The 26358-nt window shown below is 32.1% G+C and overlaps 2 long non-coding RNA genes across 2 annotated transcripts; one reads left to right on the forward strand and one right to left on the reverse strand.

Annotated features, from left to right (window-relative positions):
- Window positions 1-1334: 1334 nt before the first annotated feature.
- LOC143042485 (uncharacterized) lies at window positions 1335-23999 on the reverse strand. Its single transcript, XR_012968015.1, has 2 exons — window positions 23803-23999; window positions 1335-2061 (listed from the first exon to the last, which is right to left on the reverse strand). It is a non-coding gene; the product is annotated as an uncharacterized LOC143042485 (long non-coding RNA).
- LOC143042484 (uncharacterized) lies at window positions 21132-25041 on the forward strand. The gene is made up of 2 exons (XR_012968014.1): window positions 21132-21352; window positions 24259-25041. It is a non-coding gene; the product is annotated as an uncharacterized LOC143042484 (long non-coding RNA).
- The last annotated feature ends 1317 nt before the right edge of the window (window positions 25042-26358 follow it).

Below are 26358 nucleotides of genomic sequence, written 5' to 3' on the forward strand. Positions count from 1 at the left end.
GTGTTTGGAGAAAAAATGTAGACCCACACCTTTTTAAAACATAGACATCACCTTAGTTGAAAAGTTTTGTTGGCAGAGAAAAGACAGAGTGCATTATATCGAACATGAAGAACACCTGTACTTGATTAGCATGTCAAGTGTAGGCCGAAAAATGGCTGACTGATTTAAGCATTTAGAACACTAGCACTTAGTTGAAAAATACAGAGGGCACATCCATACGAACATATGGTACAGATAGTAGAATAATCAGTGTAAATGTAGGAAGGTCACGCCAATTCGAAGATTAAAGTTCTAAAGTAGAATGGACTGTTAGAATTATAAATGTAGACACAATAACAAACGAATATTGTTATTGTACTTGTTCGAAATTTCATGCAAAATGTTTGGTGTAATTGCACAATTGATTTATATACGGTAATATCGTTCTACGTCTACATATCTTAGATTGATTGTGTCTATTTTTGAGAATAATACATTTGCTGATATAGGTTAAGGTAAAAAAAAACAGGCATACAGATAAAGTTTTATTTTTACAGCTTTCCCCAATATTCAGGACTATCCCTTCATTTTTGAAACATTCTAACGATATTCGAGGTTTTTTTCTCGTTAACATAATTTTAAACTGAATTTTACAAATTCACTGTAACATATATATGCTATGATATGCACACAATATCTTCCTTTGTTAATATCCAACAGTTATATTCAGACAAGAATTATCCATGCTAATAAATCAAAAAAGTAATTTCTTGTATCAATTGTGATGAGATATTTTTATGTTATTGTTTTACTTATTTTTTAATTTTTTTTAATTTTTTTTTAGTTATTTTACTTTAAGGATGTATATATAATCCATGTAATACCAATTAATGCTATTTTCACAATTACTACTGAACACGAACAGCATCAATACGACAAATAGCAACAATGACAGTAAAGCGTTTTATTCTTTTTAGAATATCTTAGTTTCTTCATTGATATGGTTAAATTTATAAATCATCTCGTTACAAAACTTTGAATTGTTCCAAAATACTTAGAATTGTCTACAACAGGAATAGAGGAACTTTAAAGTATTAGGCAAAGTCTTTCGGAACTTTTTAGTTTTTCTACGCTCGTCAACTTCAGAGCTTTTTTGTTTTTATTTTTATTCGAGCGTCACTTATAAGTCCTGTGAAGAACAAAGTGCGTTTCGTCTGTTGTAAAATAAAACTATCATTTGAATAATAATGTATCTTTTTTTACATCAGATAGCCAACAATTGTGGTTGACCGAACTGTAGAGGTGTTGTATTGACATTAATGTTAAAATGAATTACATATTCTAAGTAAGAACAATTCAGCAAACGAATTTATTTAGATAAACACATATCAGTTTACTGGTAAGTGTAGGGGAAACGTTGTTACCGTAAATAAATAATCAGACTCTGATGTCATCAAAAAAAGGATTTGGACATTTTTCTTTACAGTACGTTGGTATTTTGAAGATAGTTTCTTCCGGTTGTCCTGCTTGAAAACTGGCTTGATTAAAAGTTAAGGCGTGTGAAATATTGCCTTTATATGATTTTTCCGTGTACAAACACGGTACGTTGTTGTCTGTGGCGTATAGTGTATCCAAGAAGGCAAACCCTGGCGTAGTCCAGCCATGACACGTAGATCCCTGTATAGTTTTATCTCCGATGTATGAGCCATTCGCTATCCATGTTGGTTTTAATACTGTGCAGCCTTTTTGTAGACCACAAAGATCACAACAGGTCTTCGCTTCGGGATAATAAACATACATGCTACTGTGATTTGTAAATAACAAACTGCACGGCGCATGTGGGTCTTTATCACTTAATTTTTGACCAAAACAAAAATTGTCTCTCTGTCCACGTAAATGGTCATATCTAGCTCTACCATTAGGAAAATCATAATACCATGCTCCTTTACTGTAAAATGATTGACCAGACACATGTAATTCTTCTTGAAAATTTACTGTGTAGGCTGGCGGTAGCAGTGGTACCTTCTGTGAAGCTGCTGACACCACCGCAAGTACAAGAAATTGAAATACCTCCTTCCACATCTGAAATTAATAACATTTTGTTTTTAAAAAGAGACAGAAGATACGAAGGGAATATTCCAAACGTTTAAGTCGTAAAAAAAAACTGATAATGCTATGTCAAAAATGAAAAAAAAAGACGAAAAAACTTTTCTACAATGTACTACATAGAAAATGAAAGAATAAGCAACACGACCACTTCCAAAAAATTTGGGATGATCTTAGGTCCTCCAGAAATAATTTGAGATCCTGCTCCACATTTGACATCCATCGTGTTTTATACATAAAAAAGACGAAATACCTAGAGGACTGATTTTATCGTTTTTTTTATTGTAGTATCTTTTATGCATATCATATATTCATTCTTATATTTGTATCTCATTTTAACATGACTTACTGAATGCCTACACTATATTTCAGAAATAACGCAAACGAATAAAGGTGGTAGTTTTTGCAAAGATTTTTCAACAAATGCTTACCAAAGAAAAACAATGTTACGAATGATGATTGAGTCTTTATCGTTGTTCCCTAGATACTTATAGTACTAAAGGACAGAGCTCTTATGATTTATGAGATTTACCCTATCGAATGACTACTGTTGGCTTTATTTACCATTTTATAGTAACAGTATTCAGCTTGGAACATTCAGAGCCAAATGTTGAGGGAGCGAAGTAAAACATTATGATAATTTCATTTTTGATGTAAATGATACATTTACAATACACATAACATGCAGAACCAGAAGATTTTTTCCATTTTTTCTATTATGTCCGATTTTAACAAGTTTTTTTATGCATACATGATAAACTATAATTAACTTTCAAATGACAGGTGATTTAGAGAAATCTGGCGAAGATGATTAGCGCTATCATATAATACTCATGGCTAATCAAATTGGGGATAATATTATAATACTATATTTAAACAAATATTGATTTGAAATAAATAAAATAAAACTGGGACGGTGTGTAAAGGGGGCCTGGTAGTATTTCTTTGCCCATAAGGGATCATGATAGTCTTTTTAGAATTTTCGTCACTTTCTAAAACTGCCAAAAATTCTACATAAAAGAGTTAACTGAAGTACTTTCATTGTATTATTCAGAAATGAATTTGAAAATGTAGCAGGACCGTTTAATTTTTTTTTTATATCTTTAAAAACACAAGGCCACTAGTGTTTTTATGTCTTTTATCATGCAGTGAATACAAAACTTTCTCAAAAATTAATTTTCACCAGTATGTAAAATTATTCTCAGTTTTGGAAAGTATGTTTATTTGATACTGTACTTTTTGTCCAATCAGACTGTTCAGATACATTATCTTAAGTAAGGTACACAAAAGAGCAACCTAAATTCTATTATGCAAATACCACCGTGCTACCTAAAGGACAATTGGAGCCAAACATTACGGTTTTAGCATAACATTTTTGATAATCATTGGATATACGATCGTGAAAAATCAGTATGTCTAAGAAAATGGTAAATATGCCGAAAAATTGCAATACGACTCGGAAGTACAATTACTAAGAAATAAAAGACATGCGGAAGATAGCAAAGGCACATTCAATATCGTAAAGTATGTAATACGTTACATAAAGATATATTTTGATGGTTATAAATAGGTGATAATTGTGTCACCCAATTATTATACTTAAGATTAAGGATATATGAATTGACGTCAAATTTCATTAACTTGATCAACGTATGCTACTGAGTAATATATTCAACTGCTTTCCCTCATTGTCTTCGCTGGTAAAAAGAGTATTGCTAACAAACAATATCGCAACAAATGCCTTTTTATGAAATCTCATTTCAGAACTCCGCTCATATTTTGTCTTAATGACAGAAGTTCCTTCTACCAAAGCTTTTACGTAGCAAACATTATATTCATCATCATCAACAATTTAAGGAGACCTAAATATACATTCAACAAACGCTTCCAAACCCAGAAGATCTCGGGGTAGTTTTTACAATACTACCGCTGGAAATTAAATTTGAAACATGAAACTGGTAGGATATTTGTTACCAATGTCAATACCTTCATGAAATAAAATTCACATGGAAAATCATTTTCCGTTTGTTCAAGTAGGGCGTGCAACGGAGGGAGAACCACTTTGAGAGGATCCTATTAATATAAGGAAGTCAATAGTTAAAGAAATGTTTGTTTTAGTTCTGCAAAGGACGATCTATAACAAATAAGGCGGTAAAAACTAATTTATATAATTATCATAATACCATGTACCGGACGCTATTATCTGCCCAGAATATAGGAACAAGTATTAATCAATTATGTCTGTTTTAGTCGTTCATCCTTTTGGCAATATAAAGGAACTATAAACATATCTCATGCAAATAAACTCAACATAGATACCAGGACTAAAATTTTACACTTACGCCAGACGCGCGTTTCGTCTACAAAAGACTCATCAGTGACTGACGCTCGAATCAAAAAAAATTAAAAGACCAAATAAATGACTAAGTTGAAGAGCATTAAAGACCAAGAATTCCTAAAGTTTTGCTAATTTACGTGAAGCATGGAACAATGTATTAATCAATCATTAAACCAATCGATTTATTTATGATTTTTTAAATTAAGGAAAATTGCAAATGGCAAGTAAAAATAGTAGCAGTTATGAATACAGGTTAACCCACCATTTTCTACGATAAGTTCCTGTACCAAGTGAATATGGCATTGGTTTTTAATTCGTTACGTTGGTTGATATAGTTTAACTTTTGATTTTGTCTGGTCTTATGAACTTCCCCCTTTTTTAATTTATATTGTTTGTTATTTTTATAAATACTTTTTTTTTCTATTCTGATATCGATATCATTGACAAACTTTGTAGTTGCCATTGCTGAAAGTATTAAGGAATTAAGAAATTGATATGGAATTGTGTCTTTACGATTGTTTAAAGACATTATTATCAAAAGTAGCAATGAAAATATTTAAAATATGGATATATCTCATTAAAATGTCTGGCTCACTGCATAAGACATATATGACTCACTCAGTAAAATTTGAACAGCTGTTTGGCAAAAGTTAGAACACAATTGCGTAAAAATTGTTATGACAAAATAATATATCAACTTGTGTAGTTCAGTTATACAATGACTGCTTACAAATACCTCTGTGTTGTATTTTAGAAATAGTATTTGTAACTTTTAATTTAATAAATCATAAATAAATCGATTGGATCAATGATTGATTTATACATTGTTCCATGCTCGACGTAAATTGGCAAAACAAAATGAATTGAGAAACTTTACATACCTTTATTGACCTAAACTACTGACCATTCACTGGCCTTTTATCAAAATGTACCAACGATTATATCAAGTTAAGCATACATATATCGGCCGACCATATTGCTTTAGGATTATCTTAGTTTGAACCCATTGTGGCTATCATTTAAAACTTTGTGCAAACATCTGTCATAGCTATATTAATTGCTTAGTTTGTTTCTGCATATAATTATTTCAATTATTGATAATATAAAATCACTCAGACCAACGGCATAAGAAAAAAGCGAAAGAAACAAAAAAAAAAAAAAAAAAACAAAAAAGACAACTGAAATAAAAAACAACAAAAACCAGACAGGACCGGTACGTACCACGTATCAAGTGTTAATTTTTAAACTACTGATCTGGCTTTGTTTGTTATCGTCAAATTTTCAAAAAGCACAAGATACTAAGATACCACTAAACCTAATGTACTTGTATGAGAAAACAATATAACAGAAAACACACGTTCATATTGTCATAGACCTCTATTATAAAGGTGTTTTTGGTCATTTGAGACGTTGGATTGCTGTATAGATAACTTTTTTTGATATAGAAAACGCATAAGGTACACAGATTGCCAATAAAGGCAACAGTAGTATACCGTTGTTCGGAATTCATAAATCGATTGAGAAAAAAACAAATCCGGGTTAGAAACAGAAACTGAGGGAAAGACGTCAAATATAAGAGAACAACGACACAACAGAAACACTAAAATGCAGCACACACAGAAACAAACTATAACATAACAATGGCCATTTTCCCGACATGGTACAGGACTTTTAAAGACAAAAAGGTGGGTTGAAACTGGTTTTGTAACTAGCCAAACCTCCCGATTTTATGGCAATGTTAAATATCACATTTAAACACACAAATAAACAATACAATAGAACATTACGACAAGCTTATAGAAAAAAAAGGGTTTACAAGAATAGAAAGTAAATGAATAGAAGGTAGAACGTTAATATATCTGATTTAAACATAAGATAAATTTGAGACGAGTTTTAGGGAGCAACGACAACATTGATTCAAACATAGAGTACACAAGAACACTTGAGTAGAAATGTTTGTGTAGGAATAGAAACTGCATATCTGATTCAAACATGAATTACACGTGTGTTAATTATATATAAGTGTGGAAAAGTCATGGGGCACACCCATACGTACAAATCGTACAGATTAAAAATGTTTTGTGTACATGTAAAGAAATTGAAGATTTTAGACTGCTCGGTCAATTTGAGCTTTTTCGAGTTTTTAAAAGCAAAACTGTATAGCTTAGGATTTCTTAAATGCATTCAATTGGATAAGTTGTCATTGGAAGACTGATATCTTAATTAAGCAAGAGTTATAACACATGTTACAAGTATTATTTTCTTTGCAATATTCATCAGACTCATGCAGGTTAATGAGATTCTGTAGTTCCAGTTCATGAAGATCTTCATGTAGTAGACATTCCTGGCTTAAAGAAGTTCGGGTTTTGGCGTTTTTATGACGGTTTACTTAATCGTGGAAACCGCTTTGGAGGTATGATTGTATAAAGTCTCCTTTTCTAACATATTAGTGATGCCTATAGTGGACCATATTAATAACCCCTTTTTATCTACTAGTATATTTATCCAAAACGTATCTTCTGCTAAAAACTATCAATGTTAAAAAAATCCTAACTTAACATGATTATGTAACGACGTTCCTTAAAATGTTCCAGTTAATTTCTGACCATAACAAAAATTGTCCCTCTGTTCAAGCAAATGGTCATATATATCTCTTGAATTGGGAAAATCGTAATACCCTGTTTCTTTATTGTAAAAAGATCGACAAACCCAGTGTACTTCTTCTTGGAATTCTACTTTGTATGCTGGAGGTGACACTAGTATCCTCTGAGAAGCATTTTGCTTTACAACAAGTACAATAAATTGAAATGCCGCTTTCCCCATTTTAATCTTAAATGAAGTTTTGGTTTTTAAGAGGCGGATGATACTAGAAGACATTAAAAGCTTACAAGTCGAAGATAATGAAAAACGACAAAAAAAAAACCAAAAAAGTCCACGGTACACTACATTGATAAACTACAGAATGAGCAACTCATACACCATCTAAAACTGTGATTATTTTAGGTGCTCCGAAAGGGATAGGACATCCTGATCGACTTGTGAAACCCATCATGCTACTCTACTAAAGAAGCAAATAAAATTTAATCACTATCTTTTACTTTTTGTATCTTATTTATATGCTTATTAAATATCTAAATTTATATTTTGATCACATGTTAAAATAACCTGACATAACTGTTAAGCTAAGGATGTATTAATTCCAGGACCTTCATAACCAAAAGATATCTAAATAAGGCAAAGCAAGTCATCTTAGATAAACTTTATTAATCAGTCGTAGTAAATCAAAATTATACATTATGAAAATGATGTGTGTGATGCGCATTTCCTGAACAGCAGTCATTAGTTTTGAATGTTAAATTCCAATTGTGTAGGGGCAATAAAAATTATTAGCCATTTCTGACTGTCACGTGCGTTTATAACCATGTGTTCATACATTACAGCTTAATTATAAATAACTTTATTTGTCAAATGACATTACTTTCAACGAACTTGACCATGATGATTAGGGCTATCTTATAATACTCAAGACATAGATTAAGGATAGTATTTGAACACAATCCTTAAACAATTATTTATTTGATATATGTAACAATAAACGGTGGGCAAAGGACGAGGTACGATTGGGGGCCAAATTTGTTAGTATATATATAATCTTAATTTCTTTAAATTTTTGATTCAGACCAACCTGCAAAAAAGTTATAGAGCACAATTTTAAAACAGTCATAGCCAGTGTGACAATTTAAAAAAAACTCGTTCAAGGAAAATATATAAAAAAATACGCAAAATAACTGCTAGATAATATGACATATGTAGAATATTATTAAATAAATAAGTCTTATTGATAAACATTTGTTTATTTCATAGTTGATAATGTTACAAAATTGCTGAAATTAAAACCAATGTCATTTATCATAACCTGTATTTCTTGAAGAAGCAAACAGGAATTTTTTACTAGAATGCTGGACTAAAACATTGTTAACAACATAAGTGCAATCTATTGTCGAATAGCTAAAGGTATAAGTAAATTAATATAATATTATTTTTGTTTTATCAAATATCAGCCCAAAGGGTTCAGGAAATCTAAAAAAATATTTAATGAGTTGCTTCTACCAAAGCTTCACAGAGCAATCATTCCAGATTAATTTTATCATCAGCAGCCGTTGTGGAAATCCAACGAAATTCTAAACAGTTGTTTCTAAAACAAAGTTGACCTTGTGTAATTTCCTACTGGAAGACAAAATTGTAATCTAAACCCATTATAATACTTTAATGAAACAAAATTATTAAAGAAAAATCCCTAATTTACATGAATTTGAAACAAATTGTACCATTATAGAAAACAGGAAAATAATTTGGTTAAATGTTTACTATGAAGGTTGAAAGCTGAACACAATTCTTTCCTTTCATTAAATTTCTATGTTAAACTTTCATAACTAGATCAACGAAAATGAGTCTTAAATGTAATATGTAGCATATTCTTGTACGACATTTTTGTTATCAAATGTCTGTTCACTTAAGCAAATAATTGCAACATTAGTATACCACTGTCCATAAGTCATAAATCGCTTGAGAGAAAACAAATCTGGGTTACAAACTAAATCCGAGGGTAACACACCAACTATAAAAGGAAAACAAAGGAACGCTGAAGTGCAACAAAACAAACGCCAACATAAATAGTAATGAACTATTTGATAACAAGTGCCATATACAGGACATTTTAAGAAAATAATGTGGACTAAACCTGGTTTGATTGCTAGCCGAAACCGCCCGCTTAAATAATAATGTTATAAAAATTATCACTTAAATGACAACACTACGAGACAGAAATACAACACATACATACACAAAAAAACTCATCCAAGAGAAGCGTACAAAGAAATAATATGATATTCGACACAACATGCAAACCACAGAACAACAGCGAACATCTTCCATCAACGACAGACAGCACAAGCAGTGACGCACTTATGTAACGAATATGTAAATGTGAACTATATACGAATATATTAACAATACCATGCCAAAAAAATGACGCGACTGTCTTACAAGTGAAAGTTTTAGCAAGATATAAAACCTGGTTGAATCCACCATTTTCTATATAAGAAAATGTCTGTATTAAGTTAGGAATATGGCAGTGATTGTCCATTCGTTTGATGTGTTTGAGTTTTCCATTTGATTAGGGTCTTTCCGTTTCCAATTTTCCTCGGAGTTCAGTATAATTGTGATTTAACTTTTTGTCATGACAATAACGGTATTGAAAGTTTTTTTATATTATTATTTGGACTAAAAACATCAAACATATTTAGTAACACATGAATGTTAAATATACAAAATACCGAGAGACAACGTATAGCAATGCAAATATTCACACTCGGTAAAACAGTCATATCCAGACATAAGTCAGGTTCGGTACTTAGCAGACAGACGACATAGATGTTAAACAACAATCTCAGACGTGGTAAAATATCGTTAGTTAGTTTAAACTCGGACAAAGCGTATAGATCAACCAATTCGGGATGGTGTCCTTAAAATTTACGGAGTGTTATTTTTCGTTTTCATTATAACTCTGTTGAATCAGTTTCTGCCTAAGGAGCATACTCCTGTGTATGAAGTCTGTATAGTGTAAACATAAACGAGCATAACGTATTTTTTCACACCTTCGTCTACACCTGAACAAAAGGAACAAAAGGAAAATATATAGCAACATTCAAGTAAACCTGCTCGCGAAATGCCTATTATACATTTCCTACTGTTGTTCGGTTAATGGTTTTTATGACAATGTTTTTTTTCTGATTAAGTTGTTCACCTAAATATCATCCTATTCATGTCAAAATGTAATTATACTTCCGATGCATTCAACAAATGACATGGTCTTTTCTCTTTTTCTTTGGTTTCTAACATTAGGCAATCGTTTTTCCTTCTTTCTGTTACATTTCTTTCTATTAGATCTAGCTTTAGACAATTGTCAGTTTTCCTTTATGTGACGTTCATTTCGTTAAGCTCTTACTTTAGGCAATTGCATGTTCTCCTTTATGCGACGTTTAATTGTTTTCGCTCTTACTTTGAGAATTTCTCCTTTATGTGACGGTTATTTCTTTAACATATTATTACTTCAAGCAAACTATTATTCTCTTTTATGTAACGTTTCTGTCTTTGCGATTTTACTTTTTGTCTATGCTCTTTCATGTTCAATATCATTCCCTACTTAAAGGTTTTGGTCGCTAAAACTTCCGAAATTAAAAAAAAACACAGACATAGCAATTAAAGTAACTTTATTCGTATTTCCGTTAGCAGAGATAATTAAATGGGAAGTGTGTGATAAAGCTATATACTTGATTTTGACAAACTTTGATATTCACAGAAAACAACAATAAACATATTTCAGTAATGAAAAGCTATAGACAAGGTAAATGGCTTTCCTTTCACGTGCGGAATCGTATTTTTGTAAATAAGCTAACGTTAATCCTGTCGGGAGCTGGTTTTATGTTGCTTGTCCTACTTCCGATATATTAGCACAGTAAGTTTAACCCCTACTTTATTCATTCGTTGTGTCGTTTTCTGTTATCGTTGACCTATATTTTTTTAGTTTAATGTTTGTGTTTTTCTCCTTTAACGAACAAATAAATGGTAATTGAGTAGTTTGCGATGTTGTTCGATATTATTATCAGTTTGTAAACTATCATGTCAAGTTGACCGGTCACTGATTGCATGAATCCTGATCTTCAAAATAAGTATAAAACATGTAACTCTTTCTCCTATTTTATTATTACTTGGATTCTTGAACTCTAAGGTATGTTAGATCGAAAAAAAATATGTTTTAATCGCAATACAAATTAAAGTTTTATTTTGTTCCATGTCGTTCACCGTAAGATTTGATAAATATTCACAAAGTACGGGAAAATCTTTAAGGAAAAAAATAACCCTTTTTAAAATTACAATTGTAAAGATAAGAACCGTGTTCATGTTCAAACTGGATGATTCTGTAGAAATCAATAACTTAATGACAGAACTGCTATTGTTGTTATTAAGCTAACGGTACATTTATTTTTCCAATGAGCAAACAAATAATCTACATCTATATTTCAATAAGTAATCTGTTCATAATTAAGAGAAATATTATTTCCTAGGCAGGCTTTCTTTCTTCTTAATATTTGACAGAGTTCATGAATTAAAACACGCATTGTTTCGTTGAATATGCGACGAAACGTACTGAGGTTAAGTCAAAATATATTTATTAAAGATATATTAATGTATTTATTGCAGCAGATATGGACAAACTAGGAATATCTCTCACAGTTTTGTCTGTTTGCATGCTGACTAATGCAGCTCCACCAGTTTGGCCGTCAGCTTTTAGCGTTGACTTCCAGGAAAGATCTCATTTGTCGTTTGTGACTTTATTTATAAATAACGGTTCCTGGTATTACAATTTTGACAACAAACAAGCCCGGTTTGACCATCTCCGAGGACAGAAAGATTGGTTCTGCATGAACCAACATCTCAGTGACCACGATAAAGAAGCTCCGTGCAACATGTTGTTTTCAAATGATACCAATTTATACATTCATTATCCTGAAGCAAAGACGTGCTGCCGTTTGTGTGGACAAGAAAATTATTGTACAGTTATGGAACCTAATTGGTTGAAGAATGCCACATTCATTGGTGATGAGATGTTTTATGGTTCCAAATGTCATGGATGGCAGACACCTGGATTTACTTTTATGGACACGTGGTATGTGACAGATGAGAATGTTCCCTGTCAGTACCATGAGAAATCAGACCATCTAGGCACCATTCATAATATAACATTCAATCAGAAATCTTTCAACTTAGGGTCTCCTAATCCGGATATATTCAATGTTCCTTCCTATTGTCACAAAGAGTGCCCTAATCCATTCAAAGGACAGAAAAGGTTTCTATAAAACTGTTATTCGACAAAACTTTTTAATTGAATATTATGTTATCTGAATCAGTTAAAGAATAGATGTAAAACAATGGAAGATAAACAAAACAGTGTCCAAGAAAATCCACCAAAGTTTAACAACTTCATTGCGAGAAAAAATCTATTCGCTGAAATCATTGATAAGAACGAATGTTCATATAAAATGGACGTCTTTTTGCAAGACTGAAAACGTTGTACATCATAATTCAACCTGTGCATACTATGTTATGGAACGCCATGACTGCCTTATGTTAATGATCAGCATTATATTCAGTGATCACAACATTATATTCAGTGCTCACAACATTATATGCAGTGCTCACGCCATTATATGCAGTGCTCACAACATTATATAAAGAATTTTATTTGTTTTTACACTAGATTATTGATTAGAAATGAGTAAACAGGTCAACAGGGCTTGCTCTTTCCTTTATTTTTTACATAATATGTCAACACTTTGCGTGCCTTGCACATTTCATTTAACAATTTTTATATATATAACCATTCTACTTTGTGTGTGTGATTGTTTAAAATTGTATGCTATAAGTAGAGGTCAACAGGGCTTGCTCTACATTATTGTTGTCTTATAACTTGTTAATGATTAGTATACACACTGAACAATGTACCCAGAATTTTTGCTTAACATGTATTTTATTATTTTTGGGGGGAGGAGGTGCACCTCTCATAAAACTGCATTGACCTAGGAGTTTTCGGGTGGCGGTCTCCCCAAATTTAAAATCTTTAATATTGGGGATTTTTTGGCGGTTTTTATTCGCCACCTTTGCTAATTTTTTGTCATTTATTCAGATTTGGATTTATTGCATAAATTCCATATTTGATTATATAATACAGAATATTATGATTTTATGGTATGTTTGAATAAATGACCTTTATCGCAAATAGTTATTTAATTCACAGCAAATGAACTCAAACTCCTTGGAAATTAAGGTATGGTTTTAAATAAGACCGAAACTTGGTATTATGCCTGTCTGTTATTTTCGGAGGTTGGATTTGCCCCTTTTTAGTTTACTCGACTCTACTTCCTTTCCCTATGTTTGGTATGAAAATTTAGGTGTCAAAAAATTAATTTTATTGTAAGTAAAAGGATTTTTGGCAGTAAATTTGAGTTCTCTTGTGTTATCATCACAGTGGGGAACCCCTTATCAATATCGTAATATGAAACTGGGAACTTTCCATAGCCACTGTCTATGTATTATGCAAGTCTTAATCAAATGCAGTCAAGGTCAACATGGTCATCTCATGATCACAGTATATATTAGTTGCTATTGGCTAATTATAATTAGAGTGACCAATCAGGAAACCGCACATGATAGCACCATTGCATGTGAGGGGACACTTGGTCTTTTACGATTTCGTTTTGGAAGCTGCTAGACGCCATTTTGTGATTTCAAGAGAAAAAGCCAATTCTGTTAACCCACCCTCCCACACCTTTAAGATATTGTTTTAGCATATGTTTATGTTTTGGGTTTATTTGTTTTGTTTTTTTTTTGTTTTTTTTTTTGTTTTTTCTTATTTGTGTAACATATTGTATACTTTATACTGGCGGTTTTTATTCGCAACCTTTGCTAATTTTTTGTCATTTATTCAGATTTGGATTTATTGCATAAATTCCATATTTGATTATATAATACAGAATATTATGATTTTATGGTATGTTTGAATAAATGACCTTTATCGCAAATAGTTATTTAATTCACAGCAAATGAACTCAAACTCCTTGGAAATTAAGGTATGGTTTTAAATAAGACCGAAACTTGGTATTATGCCTGTCTGTTATTTTCGGAGGTTGGATTTGCCCCTTTTTAGTTTACTCGACTCTACTTCCTTTCCCTATGTTTGGTATGAAAATTTAGGTGTCAAAAACAAACTTATTATCCGGAAAACATCTGTCTTCGGCGACGCTGACGACGACGACGTGATAGCAATATACGACCATTTTTTTTTCATTTTTTCTTGCAGTCGTATTAAAACATGTAGATTTATACACATGTATTGTGCATTTTTGAATAAATATATTCAGATTACTCGGGATTGTAATTAAGATATGTTATGACCCAGTATTTTTCAAGGAGAACCAAATATCTGTCAGAAGTAGACTGTTCATTGCATATTTTTTTTTATCAATGTTGGTCAGCAATTGCAAATAGAATTTTACTTAAACCTTTACGATTTTCAATCATATTTTAAAAAGGCATGTCACAGCAATGTTTGCAAAATAACAAGTTTGTGAATTTAAATTCTTTTAAGAATATAATTCGGACTATGCTATACATAAAAGTCAAATTAATTTCGACAATTTTCCATTTTTTTTCCGCGAGTGATCTATATCCATGAGAAAGAAGCCCCACATAAACAATCACTATCCGTCGTCAAAAGTAACTTTCCAGATAACGAAAAAAATATTCAGATATGAAATTTTCAACCTTTTACATTGATCCTAGCATGGGATATGGAAAAAAAATTAGTAGCAAAAATAACAGAAATCCCCAGACTATAGACAAGCTTGTATGTGAGAAGAATTAGAACGCCAATAACAACAACGAGAAGAATTCACAGTAAAACAATACTAGAAGTTTTCAATTAATATAATTATATTACAATTATATATTGACATAATAACGAGTATCGTTTTTTTTTTTTTGTGTGCTTCTGTTACAAAATAAATTGTATGGACTTAAAATAAAATCAAAGAAGTGTTCAGCAACAAATAGCATTCCTCTTTTATGTGTTGTTGCTATCATCTGGACCTAAACACAAATTTGAATCTTTTTTCGAGGTCCATTGTTATCAAAGAAGTGCGATCTAAAAGATATTATTCTTCTATGACTTGTAGTTAATTATATTTTGTATCTTAATGTACCTTAACCAGAATTAATTTAGGTCAAGTAGTTATCAAAGGTACCAGGATTATAATTTAGTACGCCAAATGCTCGTTTCGTCTACATAAGACTCATTAGTGACGCTCATATCAAAATATTTATAAATCCAAACAAGTACAAAGTTGAAGAGCATTGAAAATGACTCTTTTTTCATGGACAATCGTTACTATCCAATAATAGTAAATCATTCTTTTTTACTCACAGTTTGTTTCAATCTTTACCTAAATGCAAAACTTAGATGCATGTTTTTTTTTATTAGTTGTTAGTGGCATTGAACTAGCTGTCAGTAACTGCGAGTACTCTCAGATCAGTACTTATAGTGTCTTTTTGTTGTTGGGACATATAAATACCCGCCCACGTCCACTCTATTTTCTTGTTAGATGTATTTATATTTGTACCCATCTGATGAGTTAAGCCTTTTACAACTCATTTTCATAGTTCATTCTTATGCTGTTCTGTTACGCCACTGTCCCAGGTTAGAGGGAGGGTTGGTATCCCGCTAACATGTTAAACCCGCCGCACATTCTGTATATATGTGGCTGTCCCAAGTCAGGAAGAGCCTTTATTTCAGTGGTTGTCGTTTGTTAATGTGTTATATACATGTTAGTTTTTCGATCGTTTGTTTGTACATAAATTAGGATTGTTTTACGTTTATCATCTCGGGGCCTTCTATAGTTGACTATGCGGTATGGGCTTTGCTCATTGTTAAAGGCCGTACTGTGGCCGTTTAGTTGTTAATTTCTGTGATGTCATTTTGTCTCTTGTGGAAAGTTATTTCATTGGCAAGCATACCACTTTTTTATATATATCAACCGTGCAAACTGACGAACAAACGTAGTAAACGTTTTATTCATCCCAACAAACTCAGTTTTCATAAGAGATGATAACTTTAAATGAAGATGTTAAACTGGGTCTTGAAAGAGTAAATTTTTCTTATGAAAGTTTATATTTCTATATAAGACTGCTGATCATACTTAGAAGACAAACTACTTGGCGTGCTAAAAAGCTTGTAAAAAAATGGAATAATTGATGTAAAGTTATGTTAAACACCTACAATGAAATGCTTTAAACTGCATTTTCCATATCTGTTAGATACTTATTCATGTAAAAATGCCAAATTCTGAAAATCGATGCCAAAAATGACTATCATAACATATATAAGCTAGCGTAATATGGCACTTATGTGTTATAGAAAGCTGACTGTTTTATTTAAAAGGTAATTAAGGTTTAATACTGAGTACGGACTATAAAGTGGCACCTTGCTAAAGTTCTTCAGTAGGAAATGAACTCGAGGAATATATCATACAAATTTTCCTTCGATATTTCATTAAATAAACATTTTATTATTTAACTTACATTTTGCCATTCGTATTTCTTACGACGAACAGAACTACTTCAATCATTCACCTCTTAGTTTCATCTTTTCCTTACTTATTTCAATCAGTTTTAAATATTGTATACTGCCTAATATGATAACATGACTTTTAGTTTAATAACTGTTTTAATTTGTTTGCTGGGCATTACCGTAATTTACCAATTATGGATTCGGTAATTTTCGGTAAAAAACGAAGTTTACCGAATGATCTCATCATACATCAATCTCATCATACAACAAAAAACGTATAATGTTGTGACCACTTTATATAATGTTGTTAGCACTTCATATAATGTTTTGACCACTTCATATAATGTTGTGACCACTGCATATAATGTTTGGACCATTGTGTATAATGTTGTGAGCACTTAATATAATGTTGTGAGCACTTAATATAATGTTGTGAGCACTTAATATAATGTTGTGAGCACTGCATATAATGGTGTGAGCACTGCATATAATGTTGTGAGCACTGCATATAATGCTGATCATTAACATAAGGCAGTCATGGCGTTCCATACTATATATATATATATGCCATTTTTTTCTCCATAAAATCTAATTTTCTTTATTTTAGTTTATATGATTGTTAACTTAAATATATCATCTACAATAGTTCCAAAATATACCATAGCAATGATTGAGACTCACGAAAGAACAGTCACAATAACTACTTCCCACTACATTTACATAGGAAATACAAGTCCGTATCAATTGGACATATATTCCGTATACAGAAGCTTCAGTTATGGTGCAACATAGTAATGAGGGTTCAGTGGAATCCTTAACGAATGTATTATGATACTACTTCCATTGCATTGGAGAACTAATGAAAATAAACGGCCGGACTAAGTTGTGTGTGTATATCCATCCCCCTTATGTCCGAAAAATAGTTATTTGTTTTTAGATATATACTTTTCTGATATTTGACTGACGTTCCCCTTTTTAAAACAAATAGCTCTGAACATAAACTCGAACTTTAATTTGAACTTGAACTTAATGGATAGCTTCAAACATCCGAAACACATTAAAAAAACTACTGATATGGACATCGGTTTAAAAGTAGACCTTTGTTTTTTTGCAAAATGGTCACGTGGTTTTTACCTTATCATCAAATAAGCAAGTTGTCGACTTATTCTGTTAACAAGTTGAGTTGAATAGGTCGACTTCTTTTTACTTTGTCATTAGATTTATTCTAGCAAGTCGACATTGTAATGCCATTTTTTCTTCATCATTCCGACAAGTTGACTCCACATGATGATTTTATGCCAGCTTATGATACACAACATAACTAATAATTCCGACTTATTTTAACCGACCCTCATTGTCAATTTCTAGCTGTAAGTCAAGATATGAGGCAGACTTAACCACAGACTTAACCACATTATTTATGTATGTGCCTGTCCCAGTCAGGAGCCTGTAATTTAGTGGTTGTCGTTTGTTTATGTGTTACAAATTTGTTTTTCATTCATTTTTTTTTACATAAATAAGGCCGTTAGTTTGCTCGTTTGAATTGTTTTACATTGTCTTATCGGGGTCTTTTATAGCTCACTATGCGGTATGGGCTTTGCTCATTGTTGAAGGCCGTACGGTGACCTATAGTTGTTAATGTTTGTGTCATTTTGGTCTTTTGTGGATAGTTGTCTCATTGGCAATCATACCACATCTTCTTTTTTATATTAACTGTATCTGTTGTATCCTTTATCTTTAGTTCGATGGGTTCAAAAGCATATATATTATATAAACTACAATAAGTTTTTACATGGTTAGATTAAAATCATATCGGTCATGTGTTTTGCATTTCGTCATTTGCAATTTACATCATTTATCATGTGACATGCACTTCGTCATTTGCATCTTACATCAGTGATCAATCAAACATCACTTATCAAATCATTATCAAGTGCTTGTGGGTATTGACAACGTTAAACTCTTATTATAGTTATAATATTCATTTCTAATTTATACATTAATGTATTTACTTTGTTTAAAGGTGCATTTCTTTTACAAATTGTGACATGGATGGTCAATTTGCACTCAAACCCGGTCTTCTGATATCTATTTCATCAATAACTTTTAAATCGTTATCATGAGGCCTAGATTAAGTACACCCTCATGATTAAACACTACTGATATCTATTTGTAAGTATTTGATGTACGCAATAAACAGAATGCAGCTCACCAAGCTGAAATATTTGAAAAAAATTTCAAGTTAATGCAGAGAACATCAAAAAAGTGATTTTCCAAGTCCTTTTATTTTATTTTTTTTTCAATTCAATCGCTAGGATTGGTTTGTGTCATGAAGTTATCCATATATATAATCCTTATTTCCAGTGAATGAAATGTATATATTCAGTATTCATGTCATCGGCAATGGTTTCATTATGCCTTTGAAATATAATTACGACAAATTATTTTACATCGAGTATTTAAGAATTGAATTTAGAATCAAATAAATTTTATTTTAAAGTCAAATCAACCTTTTATATGAAGATACTTTGAAAGCATTAAAACCGGATTATTTTATACATTTAGCTGATTGTATGGCTCGTGTTTTAATGTTTCAAAAGTAACTTACAAAATTCATGAATTAAAGAAATTGATAAGAAAGTCACATCAACATGTTATCTAACTGAATACGCATTAACCTTTTCTCCCCATTCCATAAATATCTAAGTTGTTTACACAACTTAACAGTAAAGAAGGTTCGTGCGGTGTGATTTAAAGGGGGCATGGTAGTATTTCCTAGTCCATAAGGGATAAAGAAAGCCTTTTTAGAATTTTCACCACTTTCTAACACAGCCAAATATTCTACATAAACAGTAAACTGAAATACTTTCGCTATACTATTCAAAAGTGAATTTGAATATGTATCATGTCCGTTTATTTTTATTATATCCTTAAAAACCCAAGGCCACTAGTGCTTTTGTTCCCTTAAATTATAGTGTATTTTTACTTTATTTTTTTTTCTTTCCCTTTCTCATACATTTCTTAATTTTTTCTGGGACGGAAATGAAAGAAGAGAGCTTAAATAAACTTTTGGATGTTTTATTTTAACTGATTTTGATAGGGAAAGAGTGATTCGGACAGGTGCAAAAAGGTAATATTTACACTTTTTGGAACATCTCTTGACTTGCCTATAGGGGTATGGCTGTGTAATGACCAAATTTGTATGATGTATACCAGCAATTTTTCTGAAAATTGGATATACTTTTGGACTTGTACTGTACATTACACACACAAAAAAATTAGACAAAAAAAAACAAGAGTGCACACGCTGAAATGTCTCGCCTTCTATACTAATCATTGATATTATGTTGATAGTCCTAAGTATAAAGCTAAGCTTTATTACAACTGTCACATAAACTTAACATTAACCAAGATAACTAAACAAAGACCAATGAACCTTGAAAATGAGGTCAAGGTCAGATGAACCATACCAAGCAGACATGTACAGCTAACAATGTTTCTATACAACATATATAGTTGACCCATTACTTATAGTTTAAGAAAAATAGACCAAAACACAAAAACTTAACACTGTGCAATGAACCGTGTAAATGAGGTCAAGGTCAAATAAAACCTGCGCGACTGACATAAAGATCATAAAATATTTCCATACACCAAATATAGTTGACCTATGGCATATAGTATTAGATAAAAAGACCAAAACTCAAAAACTTAACTTTAACCACTGAACCATGAAAATGAGGTCAAGGTCACATGACATCTACCCGCTAGACATGTACACCTTACAATCATTCCATACAACAAATATAGTAGACCTATTCCATATAGTATGAGAAAAACAGACCAAAACACAAATATTTAACTATAACCACTGAACCATGAAAATGAGGTCAAGGTCAGATGACACCTTCCAGTTGGACATGTACACCTTACAGTCCTTCCATACACTGAATATACTAGCCCTATTGCTTATAGTATCTGAGATATGGACTTGACCACCAAAACTTAACCTTGTTTACTGATCCATGAAATGAGGTCGAGGTCAAGTGAAAACTGTCTGACAGACATGAGGACCTTGCAAGGTACGCACATATCAAATATAGTTATCCTATTATTTATAATAAGAGAGAATTCAACATTACAAAAAAATTGAACTTTTTTTTCAAGTGGTCACTGAACCATGAAAATGAGGTCAAGGACATTGGACATGTGACTGACAGAAACTTCGTAACATGAAGCATCTATATACAAAGTATGAAGCATCCAGGTCTTCCACCTTTTAAAATATAAAGCTTTTAAGAAGTGAGCTAACGCCGCCGCCGCCGCCGGATCACTATCCCTATGTCGAGCTTTCTGCAACAAAAGTTGCAGGCTCGACAAAAACCCAGAGCAATTGTTTTCAAAGCGACAAAACGTTATAAAGAAGTGATAGAGGAATTAATTGTGGTCTCGGGCTAATATGATACTATATTTTTAGTCCAGTCACACTGTTCAGATACATTGACTTAAAAACACAACAGAGCAACCTAAATTCTGGAATGCAAATACTACCGTGCTACCTAAAGTTATACATTTCATCAATAGTATGTACACTTTTTGACCTAATAGTTCAAGCAAAGGCCACACTTGAAGATACTGATAAATAAAGAAGTCACGTTATTTCAAGCAAACATGCACTAATTAAATATATATTATCATTGTGTGATTAAAAGTCGACATTGATTCTTGTCTTAACCTAAGAAAAGGTGAGTTTGTAAACGCTTGTTACTTTTCCATTTTAATATACAACGAAATCGAAGTTCAAAATAACAAATAAATGATTTTATAAGTGTATTGAAAATATTTGTTTGTTTTTTATTTTATCAAACAGATGCACTTGCATATTTGAAAACATATGTATATGCACTCCAAATCAAAAGTTGAAAATTTTTATTTGTCTTAAATCTATATTTCAACCTAAACGACGATATGCTTTACAAAATTAAGTAGACAAATGATTCAAAATCAAAATCATGGCCTTCGATCAGTGCTTACAAGTGGTAGAGTTATATTGTCGGCGGCCTGTCTCTTTATCGGTTATCACATATTTCCTTACATTCAAGCGATACTTATCCCAATTGTGGTAAAAGGATGTATTATTTTTAACGTTTTATCATTAGGAAACTAATTATAATGTATATGATACAAAGGAGTCAATATACTAGTAGTTTCAAGTGAGGTAACTATCAATTCGATATTTAACGTTTAATCCTGTTGTTCCCTTCATATCCGCTTATGGTATTGAAAAATATTATAGTTGGCATTAATTTATATAGTTATAAGTCGCAGAGCTAAACATCCTTTTCAAGAAAATTACCGATTGTTGAACGAGTAAGGAAAGCAATGTTTTGTCCTATTTTCCCATTAAACAGAAGACAACTACTAGTTGTGGTCAGAATTGTTTGTCCTGCATTTGGAATTCGGAAGAAGTCGACGTTGTTTTAAAACTCTCTTGATTAAATAAAAATACTATGTCCACGTTTCGATTACTTTCCGATCTGGTAATGATAATATCAGCTAATGAAATACCTGCCTATAAATTTGTGAAGGTGTAAATTATTCAAAACCCAGCAAGATAATCGTTTTGTTTTATTTCTGTCAAAAATAAATGTATATATATTTAAGAACATCCAAATACTTCAAAATCTTATTTGAATTAGTTCCGTGCTTTTAAAGAGGTTAAAAAATTCAAAATTTGAATATCTGCCACAACAGAAAAAATACTCGGTTATGATTTGTCATAAATCTATTTAAAAATGCACCAAACAGGACATAAACTCGGGGAGAAATTGGTTATTAGACAGCAAGCAAACTACAAAATTAACCTCAGGATTTCCAGAAGGCAACATATAGTTTTACCTTACTTGGTATAATATCAAAACTATACGTATGGCGATATTTATTTGGGCTTGGTGCCCCAAAACACATAAACTCCCAATAACTTGAATAAGATACATATCCAATCATATTCAAGCAAGTTCATGTAACAAAAAAATCCAATGCTAGTAATATATAAGTCTATAGTATGGCTAAAACAAGAATGTGTCCGCAGTACACGGATGCCCCACTCGCACTATCATTTTCTATGTTTAGTGGACCGTGAAATTGGGATAAAAATTTGGCATTGAAATTAGAAAGTTCATATTGTAGGCAACATGTGTACTAAGTTTCAAGTTGATTGGACTTCAACTTCATCAAAAAATAACTTGACCAAAAACTTTAACCTGAAGCGGGACAGTTTTTCTCTCTTTTGTGTTCACAACCTTATTATATGTTTTGTTTGTTTTCCATCTAGAGTAACATTGTGATTATTTTTTTGATATTCTACTTCTTGAGTATTACAATATGAAATGCTCTTATTTGAATTAGGAAACGGATTAATATATATAAGATAACAGCTCGTTTCTGAATCCTATTAATTATTCACTTGCATTAATATGCAAATGCCAATTTGTACACATTACTTAACCTGAATTTAATTAATAAAATATACTAACACTAAGTTGGACAGACGAATGAACGAACGATGGATGAACGGACAGACTCACGGACGGACGAACGGACGAACGCACGAACGAACGGACGCACAGACCAGAAAACATAATGCCCCTCAACTATCGTAGGTGGGGCATAAACAGCAGCAGTTATCACGCAAACACAACACCCTTAGTAATGCTACTGTAACCGGGTGGGTGGGAATGCAGCCATGAGCAAAGTACTGTTTAAAAGCATGTACAACTCAAACGAGGCTTGACAAATTGCGGCATGCAAAATACACAGGCACTTGTCTCAGAAAAAAAATCCTATATACCTTAATAAATCCTATATACCTTAATAAGGTATATATACCTTAATAAGGTATATAGGGGAAAAAATCCTGTGGCAAAATGCATGAGAGAAAGCGCGGTAAATTTAAACCTAGGTACGTGCTTAAAAAAATATTTACTGATAAATACAATTTTAACGGCGAACAAGTGTCTATAGCTTAACACTTATGTCAAGTTCTAAAAAGTCACGAATTTATACAAAATTTTGAATAAATTTAACAGAAACAATCAAAGAGCTGCTATTAAAACGTAATACTTCAAACCATATAAGAATTTAGGCCCTGAAAAACATGAATATTAAAATAGTTTATAATTTAAAAGTAACCAACCTTTTATTATTTCCCCTTTCAGAGAACTTTCCAATGAGCCGTGGGTTGAATCAACAGTTTTTGGGCAATGCAATCGGTATATATCATTTTATCTGCACGGTCGGATGATTCTGTAACACAAACTCGCACAATGTTAGGGTTAAGAAGGTTCAGCCGAGCAAATTGAATAACTTAAACTAATTTGTTTGGAAAGTACATATAACCTAATCAGATTGAACAAATTATACCTTACGTCACATTTATCAGAAGTTATGTAATTATGTCTATATACCACGAAGATATTCAGATAAGAAAAAAAATATTCTTGGTGTTGAAATAAACTTGTCAAAAAGTCCATATAATCGCTTGACAAAAAAGTATTAATTCTTTGGAACAAATATTCAAAACTTTCCAAATGATTTTAACAATTTCCTTATTTATTCATATTATAAATTTATGTTTTTATTTTACTTGTAGATGAACAGAAGCTTGTTAACGTGCGTTTTTACGGCTTTGGTTGTGATTCTAACATTCACTGATGCAATTCCTCCACCGGTTTGGCCATCAGCCTTTTCTATTAACTTTAGCGAAATCGCTTATCTATCATTTATAACATTATACCAAAACGATGGTACCTTATATTATAACTATTACGACAAACAAGCACGGTTTGACCATAACAGAGGACAAGGGGATTTTTTCTGTATGTTTCAACGTCTTAGTGAACATGATAAAAAGGCTCCATGCCAAGTTTTGTTCTCGAACGACACTAACCTATACGTCCACTATCCGGAGGCTAAGACTTGCTGTCGTGTGTGTGGCACGGACCATGCCTGTGGCGTCCTGAAACCTGATTGGTTAAAGAACGGCACCTACCTTGGGAGCGAAATGGTTAATGGTACCAAATGTAATGGTTGGGAGACACCCGGTTATGCTTTTATGGACAGTTGGTATCTTACAGACGCTAATATTCCCTGTCTTTATCATGAAAAATCGAATCATATTGGAGCCATACATAACATGACATTTAACCAGAAATCGTTCACTTTAGGCGCACCGAATCCAGACATTTTCAATGTTCCATCATATTGTCATAGACAATGTCCATGGGATCCTTTCCATCCTATTGGGAAATGATGTTCCTTGCTTTTAAGTTTCTTTCAGGTTTTTAGATTTTGAACAGATTAATTATCATATATAATAACAATTATATTATCATAATTATAATAATAGAATAAAGGAATACATCTGAATCATGTACATGTACATGTGTTTTATTTAACACGCGATAATACTACTTTATTTGGCCTTTTTAACTTATTTTTATTCGACCGTCACTGATGAGTCTTATGTAGACGAAAGTGCGTCTGGCGCAAATACAAAATTTCAATTCTTGTATTTATGATGAGTTTATTAACAAAATAATAAAAACAAAAACGTGAACAGACACAACTTTCTTATCCATGTAACCGACACCAAAGGGTTGACTAGGGATGAGAAATAGGACAGCCTCGAAACCTCCACTTCAGTAGTAAAACAAATGCAAAAGAGAGGCTCTCGTGCGGGATGTAAACATACGCGGCAATGCCCAGTCGAAAAAAGGGACACAATACTGCCTGCTTTTCCAGGGACAATGCCACTCTCTCTGCAGGTTAACGAATGCTTATATCAACTCTTTGAGGACTCAGTCGGTTGTATGTTTAAAGGCCAAATTTCGTTTTTTTTTATGTAGAATATCCTCCCCCTCCCCCTCCCCGTGACGAAGGCACGAATACAAGCATTTTACACCTGTCACCCATCTAGGTATGAATGTATTGTTCATATATTCACGAGCGAAAATGAACTGCAATATATTATCACACGCCTCTCTTTTCAAATATGGAGTGGATTTCACTATTCTATAATACATAATATAATGATTTGATATACTAGGAGGTTTTTATGCTTTAAATGCTTCCAATTAGCTAATACATGTAATACATTCCATCTTTAACGGTTTAAGTCAAATTTTTGAATGTTTTATAGGCGCCGACAGTTGTAAAATATTTGTATCTTTAATTGCTTAAAATGTCGTAGCAACTATCCGTCATATTTTCTTCAATTTAAAATCAATAATTACCGAATTTTCACCTTTCAACTCGCCGTGCGCCACTAGCTGAATCAGGAAGTAAGAAATATTAAACTTTTAGAGACAATAAATTCTCCACTTGTTTTATTTGGTGATGTTCGTGTTGCTCTATCTGTAGCTTCTGCATGTGGTGATTTGTTTTATTGTGTGATGTTTGTGTTACTGAGTCTGTAGCGTATATGCATGGTTATGTTTTGTTTTGTGATGTTCGTGTTGCTCAGTCTGTAGCTTCTGCATGTGGAAGTGTTTTGTTTTGTTGAATATTTTTACTCAATCTGTAGCTTTTACATGTGGCACCGTTTTTTGTTTTGATTTTCCGGTTTGTCAATCTGTAGCTTCTGCATGTAGTAATGGTTTTTTTTTATGTTCGTGTTGCTGAACCTATAGCATATGCATGTGGAAGTGTTTTTTTGGAGGATGTTCTTGATGCTCAATCGGTAGCTTCTGCA

Source organism: Mytilus galloprovincialis, chromosome 8, assembly GCF_965363235.1.
Source record: "Mytilus galloprovincialis chromosome 8, xbMytGall1.hap1.1, whole genome shotgun sequence".
Classification (NCBI taxonomy): domain Eukaryota; kingdom Metazoa; phylum Mollusca; class Bivalvia; order Mytilida; family Mytilidae; genus Mytilus; species Mytilus galloprovincialis.